Raw genomic sequence first — 10,012 nt, forward strand, 5'->3', positions numbered from 1 at the left:
CAGAATGGTCCTGCATCTAACTTTCATCAACCAAATATTCATGGCACTGCATCAGTAATGACTTACTAGCACTTCAAGATTTCTGGAAATTCCTTGGCTCTCATCTTATTACCACTCCCAAGTTGGACTGTAAGGAGACTTGGATGGAAAATATTAAGAACCTTTGTACTTTGTCTGCGTAGAGAAAGGACTGCTATAAATTGACTGCTGTTATCTTAGAGCTTTTTAAAGGAGACTAGCAAAATGGATTGATTGTAAATGGAGTATAACCCCTTAAGAAATCAGATCCCTCTTAACAAAAGCAATTATCTTACGAGAAAAAAAAAACAAACTGTAAACTTACGAACAGATACATTATGCTTAACTTTACAATAAAGTTCATAGAATGGTAAATATTTAGCTTCAGTAGTCTGGAGACTTCCAACACTGAAATGGCTGATGGTTTGAAAGTGAATTGAGGTAGAAAGACAAAAAAGGGCAAATCACAGTCAGTACAATGCTGATAATACTTGTTCGGCTCTAAGATTTGTGTGTGCTGTCATGCAACTAAGCACACAGCTTAGCCATGACTTTCCACTGAGGTTGGAATGGTATTAGAGTACACAGTATTACATGCCACTTAGAGATGTATGGGTAACCTTGCATTTGTTTTTCTGCAGATATTTGGGTATCTGCATTCTGCATGTGGTGATGTTTTGGAACATTACCTCTGTGTGTAAGAACCTCAAATAGCATCAAGTCCAATGTCTGCTATTCCAGACAATGGAATATTGTTTAATATTAAAGATGTGGGATGCTAATGGAAAAATATGTGAAAGAATGCCTTTGGGTAAATCTCATCTGTGTTTCTCAAACAACATGCTTATCATAAGACTAATTTGAAGGCTTACTGAGAGACAGTAAGCATGGTTATATGGGCAAACCTGGCTCATACTGGGATTCTGCCATGTCCTTGGACCTTCCCCCACAAAAATGTTAATAACAATCAGACTTGTTCCAAAAATAAGAACTGATGGAATTACACTTGTTCATTTCACTTGATCCTGCCAGGTGATGAACCTTCTGGCTTCGCTACAATGAGGAGTTACACAGATACATAACTTTGAATAATGCTTTTTGGCACTGTTTTCTCTACCCTACATGACTGAGAATTTAACCATCTGTGCTGGTTTTGGCTGGGATAGAGTTAATTTTCTTCACAGTAGCTAGTATGGGGCTATGTTTTGGATTTGTGCTGAAAACAGTGTTGATAACACAGGGATGTTTTTGTTACTGCTGAGCAGTGCTTACACAGAGTCAAGGCCTTTTCTGCTTCTCACCCCACCCCACCAGCAAGTAGGCTGGGGGTGCACAAGAAGTTGGGAGGGGACACAGCTGGGACAGCTGACCCCAACTGACCAAAGGGCTATTCCACACCATATGACGTCATGCTCAGCATGTAAAGCTGGGGGAAGAAGAAGGAAGGGAGTTAACATTCAGAGTGATGGCGTTTGTCTTCTCAAATAACCATTATGCATGATGGAGCCCTGCTTTCCTGGAGATGGCTGAACACCTGCCTGCCCATGGGAAGGAGCGAATGAATTCCTTGTTTTGCTTTGCCTGTGCGCGCAGCTTTTGCTTTCCCTATTAAACTGTCTTTATCTCAACCCACGAGTTTTCTCACTTTTACTCTTGCGATTCTCTCCCCCATCCCAGTGGGGGGAGTGAGTGAGCGACCGGGTGGTGCTTAGCTGCTGGCTAAGGGGTTAAACCACAACAGTCCTTTTTGGCACCCAGTGTGGGGCTCGAAGGGTTCAAGATAACGACAGGTTTGATTGGAATGTGCTAGATCAAATTTATAGTTGTTATTGCTGTTTAGCTATTAATCGGCAGGCTCCTGTGCTTGCCATGGGGCTTGCTTGCCTTACTGTGTATTAGAGTCAAGTGCTCGTTAGTGGCTGCTTTTTGCTTTTCCTGCTTGCTGTACTGCTGTACTGCTGATCATCTTCCTCTGCTGTGCCTGGGAATTCTGATAACAGCAATGGCGATGTGCCTGGGCTGGCAGATGGCCAGGGCATCGCTGCTGCTTCTGTGCTGCTGTATTGGACAGGCTGGAACTCCAGTGTGAACTCGAGCCAAAGGGACTGTGACCTGTGGATGAGTCCATGCAGGAGCAGGACACCCCAAAGTGTCTGTGGCCATGGATAAGCCCATGCCAGGGCAGGTACATCTCGAAGCGTCTGTGGCCGTGGTTATGTCCATCCTGCAGCAGGTATCTCTCCGAAGGGATTGTGGCCAAAGGAGAAGTCCACACTGAAGAAGGTACACCTCAAAGCGTCTGTGGCTGTGGATCATTCCATGCTGCAGCAGGTACACTTTGAAGCATCAGTCGCTGTGCATGAGGTCATGCTGGACCACCTCAAAGCGTGTGGGTAAGTCCACAAAAGAGCAGGTACTCCCCTGGAGGGACTGCAGCCATGGGTAAGGCCATCTTAGAGCAGGTTTACTTCTGAAAGGAATGTGGCTGTGGGTAAGGCCATGCTGGAGCAGGTATATCTCTGAAGGCACTGTGGCCCATGGAGAAGACCACGCTGGAGCAGGTACACCTCAAAGCGACTGTGGCTGTGGGTAAGTCTATGCAACAGCAAGTATACCCCTGGAGAGACTGTGGCTCATAGATAAGGCTCCACTTGGAGCAGGTACTCCCCTAAGGGACTGCAGTCTGTGGATAAGTCCAAGCCAGAGCAGGGACAGGGGGAGGAGTTCATTGCAATGTTAAACCCGATGGTCTGGTCCAAAGGGATCAGGGGTGCAGATTGTAATGGAAATACCTTTAAACTGTTGTAACTCATGATTTGAGTTGTATGTTATAGGAATTACTATAGCAGGAACCACCTGAACCCATGGAGGACAAGCCTTACAAGAAGCAGAGCAAGTGCAGCAGCGACCCGACCTGAGCTGGCTTTGGTGCCCAGTAACTTCACGCAACACACCACCTCTCCTGTCCTGAGTGACTGCCATAACAGATGGAGCCCAAAGTCATGGACTAAATGAACTCAATGGACATTTTGTGGACATTTATGGACATTTTACAGACATTTCACAGGGGTGGACCGTAGACTAAGGGAATTATATCTGTGTATTATATCAAAGGATGGGAAGGGGGGTGGTGGTTAATGAGGTTGCATTGGATAGTGTGGGACCCGAGCATGATGTAAATGGTAATGGAATAAGGAGTGGAGAATGTGCTGGTTTTGGCTGGGATAGAGTTAATTTTCTTCACAGTAGCTAGTATGGGGCTATGTTTTGGATTTGTGCTGAAAACAGTGTTGATAACACAGGGATGTTTTTGTTACTGCTGAGCAGTGCTTACACAGAGTCAAGGCCTTTTCTGCTTCTCACCCCACCCCACCAGCGAGTAGGCTGGGGGTGCACAAGAAGTTGGGAGGGGACACAGCTGGGACAGCTGACCCCAACTGACCAAAGGGCTATTCCATACCATATGACGTCATGCTCAGCATGTAAAGCTGGGGGAAGAAGAAGGAAGGGGGGGACATTTGGAGTGATGGCGTTTGTCTTCCCAAGTAACCATTACGTGTGATGGAGCCCTGCTTTCCTGGAGATGGCTGAACACCTGCCTGCCCATGGGAAGGAGCGAATGAATTCCTTGTTTTGCTTTGCTTGCACGTGCAGCTTTTGCTTTAACTATTAAACTGTCTTTATCTCAGCCCACGAGTTTTCTCACTTTTACCCTTCTGATTTTCTCCCCCATCCCAGTAGGGGGAGTGAGCGAGCAGCTGGGTGGGGCTTAGTTGCTGGCTGGGGTTAAACCACGACACCATCATTGTGCAACCATAGGTTTGCAGGAGGATTTTGGCTCAGAGGACCCTGACAAAGATGATAGGAAATATCTGTTGGGAAAGGGTGATCTGGCCAACCAGCTGAACAGGGGCCATGATACTGCTGCTCTCCACAGGGGAGGGAGGAGAGCTGAAGGTGTGCTTTTCTTGAGGATGTAGCCAATCTCCAAAAATATGTTAAGCCATACAACAAAGCCCAAAGTAAACAACATCCAGCAAAATAATTGCCATTGTAGATAAAGCTTAGTTTTTTTCCTTTGCACTTACTAAATGCTATCCTCTTGATGGTGGAAAGCCAAAGTAACTAGCTGTTACTATATTTTCATCAAACTTCAGCCATTCACGGAACGATTGCTGGTTAGATTAAGTAGTACAAATCTGTACCACAGCAGGTGGAGAACAAAATGCATGATGGTTCTTGCCAAGGTTCACAACAGAGACTTGGAGATGATCTTCTCACAAAGTCTGCCTGCTTGTCAGCAGGGGCGGTTGGTGCTACTGTCGCTGAAAACAGGCAGCTGGCTTATTCACTACTTTTCTTTGACTATTAAGAGGAAGAAGGTACTGACACTGAAAGAATAGTCAAAAAGGCGCATTGATCACATTAGTTAAAAAATACTGTGGTAAACTAGCATTGTTTTGTATCTCTCAAACAGCTTCTGTTTGTAAAGGACATTTAGATTCGCCACATAGTGATAATAGGTTCTCCATGTTTTTCTCCCTAGCAGCTGGTTGGACATGTGCAGTCTTGTGGGGATGTAGAGCCTGGCAAATTTTTCCATGTGGTTTTTAGTTTTTCTCCTGTCTTTCTCCACCATCACTGATCCAGAAAACAGTAATTTGAAATAGCAAGATTTCAGAAGGCTTTTCTAGATCTCATCTCTTTTTGGGAACAATCTTTCTGGTTGGAAATATTCCATTACTTTCCATGTCACCAACTGGAAAACAGTGAAACATCCCTGACCAGTACTTCTCCAGTTACATTGTACATGAGCTATTCACTGACTGGTTTTCTGCTGAAGAAAGCTTTACAGCAATGCCTGTGAAAAGCCCTATTGTGAACAAGCAGTTGCACAAGGAAGCTTTTTTTAAGCAAGATCTCAAAAGGGATTGTTGAAGTCACGGTAAAATCTGTGCAACCACCTCTAATTGTAGCGAATCTAGATGTGCAAGCAGGAAAATTCTCCCAGCTGCAGAAGACAATTTTCTTGCTAGTCTGCCTTGACAGCTCACTGTTGCTTGAGGAAATGGAGCCAAGCTATCACTTTTAGCACTTCAGCAGGTGATTCACCAGCAGCTGAGTCATCCCTGTCCAAGGCTAGTACATCCAAAAGCCAGGGAGGGATGGACAGCTGGGGAAAGGAAGCACAACAAACCTTCCTGCACTAATTCATGCCATCTGGTTGTGACAGCCCATAGGCCTGCAGCTTTATTTGCAAAATATTGTTTACAGTTTTTATTACAAAGTCCGTAGGGAAAAAGACTTAATTTTATTTAACAGCTCATCATCATTACACAAACTGTTGTTCTGGAGTCAGCTTCAGAAAACAGGAAGCAATACTCATAAGACTGGTTTGTCAGGCTTTTTTTGCAGACTTTTGTTGTTAAGAAGTCAAACAATTAGATGGGAAAATTGGAATTGAACCCACTGTCATGCAGTTGGAGTCTTTTGGTGTTAGAGGTCTCTCTGGTGAGCCACAGAGGATATGAGCTGTTGCAGAGTCTTGACTCATCACTTTGGTTGGTGGTAACCCAGGCTTACACGGGAGGTCTCTTGGCATAAACGTTCATAACTGAACAGAAAGGCAGCAATCACAAATGGTGATCTGTGAGCAGATGCTGTGTGGTCCCTGTAGCTCACGTGTCCCAGTGCTTGCATGATCACTTTGCTTAAGTGTGAAATTACATAAAACCGGTCATTAACCCCACAGAAGCTATTCCCTTTAACCTGCTGGGTTAGCAAATTTGATCAGCTCAATGAAGGATCCAGCAAGTGTGAGAACTGGCAGAAGGTTGAAGATGAAACTGTCCCTAGGCAAGGGGATGGGGTAAAGGGAGCAGGGTCTCCCCATTTGACAATGGTGAGCTGTTAGCTCAGCCCTACAATTTAACTCACCTTACAACATTTTGTTTACTGATCTCAGATACCACTTTAAAAAAAATAAAATCGCTAATAATTATTTGCTTTCCATCTGCTGCAACCAACAATTAAACACCAAACTTTGCAAGATAAAAGTACACAGTGGATTATTCATTAACCCACAGTGCACGAAAGGCAAATTCACAGACTGTGTAATGCTTTAGAAAACTTGGCTACACTCAAAATATGTCTCGAAAATCACTTTGATCTGTAGTTTCCATGGAGAAGGAGCATCCACTGCACTTCCACTCTGACCGTACAGCCCGGGTTGAAAACAGAGTTTCTATCGTCAAGGGTGGGGGTGAATGGAGTAGACACACTTGTCTTCTCAAAGGAAAGGCAAACTTTGGCTTTACCTCAAGACAAGAAAACTGGACTAGAACTAGGCTCCAGGTTTGCAAATCAGCTCAGTTTCTTTAAGGGAGCATGAGTGGAGGCAAAATATTCCCATATCTTCTCTCCCTTTTTGTCCCCACTCCCCTAGACAGGAGGAGGAGTTGGGAATTTAGCATGTGATGCAGGTTCTTGAGGAACTTAAATGAAGGTGTAAAAACATCAGGAGTGTGATATGAACAGTTAAAGGTCAGGATTTGAGATGTATCAAGTAGTTGGGCATTTCCATACTATGAGTATAGCCTGAGACATACCCAGAGGGCCAACAGTCACAGGGAAGAAACACTGCCTAAAATCATAGCTTTCCATTCTGAAAACCTCGTCTGAAACTCTTAATGTTTGGGCCTGCGTCTATGAATACAAAAGTCCTGTGGAGATGCCACAGGTCTATAACGAATAGGGCACAGACTGCAGTGTTCCCCATCCATGTGCTCTAATGGACCATATCACTGGTGATCGAGGCTCCAGATTTTGCCGTTTGCTGACTTGGGAACTTTGATACTACAGGTGCATATGAACTTCTAGAAGTTATTCGAAAGAGTGAAGTGTCTATGGCCTAGGTCTGCATTTTTTTAAAAAAGCCAGATTTTACATTGGCAATAAACTCCCTCTTCTAGAGGATTTATTTTTTTTTTAGATAAAAACATAGTTCTGTTGTTAAATACCAAAAGAAGTCTGCAAATACTCTCAAATATTCTTTTTTTCCATTCTGTTTCCCCTTGCTTGAATTATCCTCACAAATGATACTTAGCTTAATAACATCCAAATAGTTTAAACAGGTCTCAAAGAAAGGGGAAAAAATACGCTTCTGGTTTTGAGAGCTAAAATGTGATCGCTTCACCAGAGGGAAGACATGCACATGATCATACACATGCAGTGAACGCTGACATGTAAATGCCTGCTTAGATGTGTGCTGGTTTCCTCTCTGGTATTGTTGTGGGGTTTTTTGGTTGGTTTGTTTTTTAGGGGAATTAGGCTCAGAAGTTTGAACAACGAGACCACCGGTACGGGTTTACCTGGGAAACTACCTGTCTTCATAATAAGGTGAGAGATGGCCTCTTCAGAGGTGCCATGAGCTGCCATTCCTTGCATTGTTTTTTTCAGCACAGCTGGTAGAACGCGGTCTGTGTGAGGAATTTGGAAGTTGTTTTTCTGCTCTTGGTTAATAAAATCTTAGCTGTCCTTGATAGCAGGGCAAAATTCAGGGCAGACATAAGGAGCACAGAGCTACTGCCAGATGTCATCTTCTTTTCTCTCAAGAATTAGGTTTTTGTAGTACCTGAGGAAGAAAAGTACCAGTTATATGATCTGGCTTCTTGGGAATAGAAAAAATTACTTTGGTTTCCTACTGCTGCCTTTACTGAATCAAAATACACTTTAACTCTGCTGGGTGGCCAGAGGTTGTGGACATTTTCTTTCAATGTCTATAGGTGAAGCTAATCTTCAGCAATGCTGTTTGCTGCACCCCCAGATAAGTTGTTAGGAGCAGATGACACACCTGCTAATAAGCAGGATGTCACACTTGCACCTCTCTCAAACAGCTTTGATTCTATTTAGCAGAGAGGGAACATTTCAAAAGGCTATCCTCATTTACAGCAACTTGTGACATTCTGAGGTTCATTTAGAAGAAGAATAATGTCTAAACTCCCTGACACAAGCAATGCATTTTCTTACATGTAACTAGTATTTGATAGTTTAAGTGTTTCTCATCCATCTTACAGAAGTAAACTTCCTCCTACCAGTCACCCAGAAGGGTTCAACACTGCAGCTCAGTCCTTACAGTCCGCTAACAGCTCCTCTCAGATCCACCAGTGAAATTAATGAGCATTCACATGCATGTAAGTTGCTGGCTCAGATCTTTAGGACAGATTGTGTGAATGTGGATGTTTCCCAATAAATCAAGACTAGTTTATGGATGCAATGACTGAAATGTCTTTATTGGGTTATATTAGTGGATAATACTGTTAAAAGAAATAGAAGAGAAATTAAAATACAATGAGGTTATTGAAGGACAACTAGTTGGTGTTGTTTCATTTATTTTAAAATGTTCAGATTTTTTTCAGAAATTGCTTTTAGAAGCTTTTTCTGTTGTCAGAGTTGCTAAACTTCAAAAATAATCAAATTGAATCAAAATATGCTTCTAATTTCAAGAGAACCAAATCAAAACTTTTTAACAAAAAACACATGACTAGGAAGAAAAACAATATTGTTTCAGCTTCAGAAACCAGGCAATGATGGCACAGTCTAAGGAATATGTATATTAAGAAACAAAATTAACTTTGCAAGCAGATACGCTCACAACCAAATGCTAATATTTCAAAATAAAATTAATTTCTATCTCACTTTGCTAACAAAACTCTTATTACAGTGGCTGAAGTAGTGACATCTAATATTGGTTTGCCTGATTATTCACATGACAGCAAGAAAGACTTATTAAACCCCACCTAACAAAACAGAGTAGTCAGCATATGCTGGGTAATGAAGGTAGAAGTGATAGGTTAACGTGGGATCATGGGCAGTGAAACAAAGGGCTTGTGGATGCCTCACTCTAACAAAAGCCATGCTAAGGACCTGCCTTCATAATACGGTGTGAAGTTGTCATTCTGGCAGTCTAGTAAACTGTTTCACACTCGGGGAGTGCTACCTACCCAGAAACAGCAGGGCATATTAAACAATTGCTGTAATGTAAATAAGGGGAATATAAACAAAGTCTTCTTCCTATATCTCTTGAAGAAATCTGATCTTTATGCAACTCTTCAGGAGTTTGAGGTGGGGAGGGGAAGGCACTAACCTTTTTTTTTTTGCTTTGACTAAGTCATTTTAAGGTCATTTGGATAAATACTGTGGGAGTCAACGTTATCTGTGAGCTGCCTGACAGGCTCTGTGTCGGACAAAATCCAAAGCACATGATCCGTGATGTCTCATCCAAGACCCACTGTGAAGATACAGCATATCCTGAATCCCACACACATCTTTCAGTAAAGAAAGTGATAGAGGGAGGCAATTTCTGGCCAAAAAAAATTTCCTCTCTCATGGTACAATCATCTCTCTTTGGAGAGGTTACACTTAATTATAAAAAGCACACAACTTTTGTGGTTCTCGGTCTTTGAGGGTACAGAGAGATGACTTGCTGTCCAGAAATGTTGAAATCTGTATTGAATATGGGCTTTTGAAATAAGAGGTCTGCGTGTGCCAAAGCATTCACTACCCACAAAAGGGTTTATGCATGTGAATTTAACACAGTGAATGGTTCCCCTTGTTAGAAACCCCAGAAATTACTGTGAGACTGGCAGCAGAGTCGTAGGACACTTTCTGGTGTTGTGGCAATTGCCTACCCCAGCCCCCCTCGGGTTTTTACGGATGATGAAACGGAAAGCAGTGACCCGGGCATACGAAATAGCTCACCTTTCTTCGGCTTTCGTTTCTAATTATGATTTTCTCGAGTTTCAGGGATGGGCTGTGTAGCACAGTATCGATCAATCCCCTCTTTTAAAAACCGGGAGGAGGAGCAGCTCTGCAGCCCGCCGCTGGTGATGTGGTGCCGGCGGAGCCGCCCTCTTTCGGCGGGAAACCGCCCAACGCCGCCGGCCCCGCTCCTTCCCCTCCCGAACGCTGCGTGAACCAGATAGCTCAGTGAGCA

The 10,012-nt window shown here is 43.2% G+C and overlaps 1 long non-coding RNA gene across 1 annotated transcript; it reads right to left on the reverse strand.

Moving 5' to 3' along the window:
- Nucleotides 1–5,252: 5,252 nt before the first annotated feature.
- Nucleotides 5,253–9,977, reverse strand: LOC140647636 (uncharacterized). The gene is made up of 3 exons (XR_012040883.1): nucleotides 9,778–9,977; nucleotides 7,389–7,651; nucleotides 5,253–5,632 (listed from the first exon to the last, which is right to left on the reverse strand). It is a non-coding gene; the product is annotated as an uncharacterized lncRNA (long non-coding RNA).
- Nucleotides 9,978–10,012: the final 35 nt, after the last annotated feature.

The sequence above is a fragment of the Ciconia boyciana genome, chromosome 2, assembly GCF_034638445.1.
Source record: "Ciconia boyciana chromosome 2, ASM3463844v1, whole genome shotgun sequence".
NCBI lineage: Eukaryota > Metazoa > Chordata > Aves > Ciconiiformes > Ciconiidae > Ciconia > Ciconia boyciana.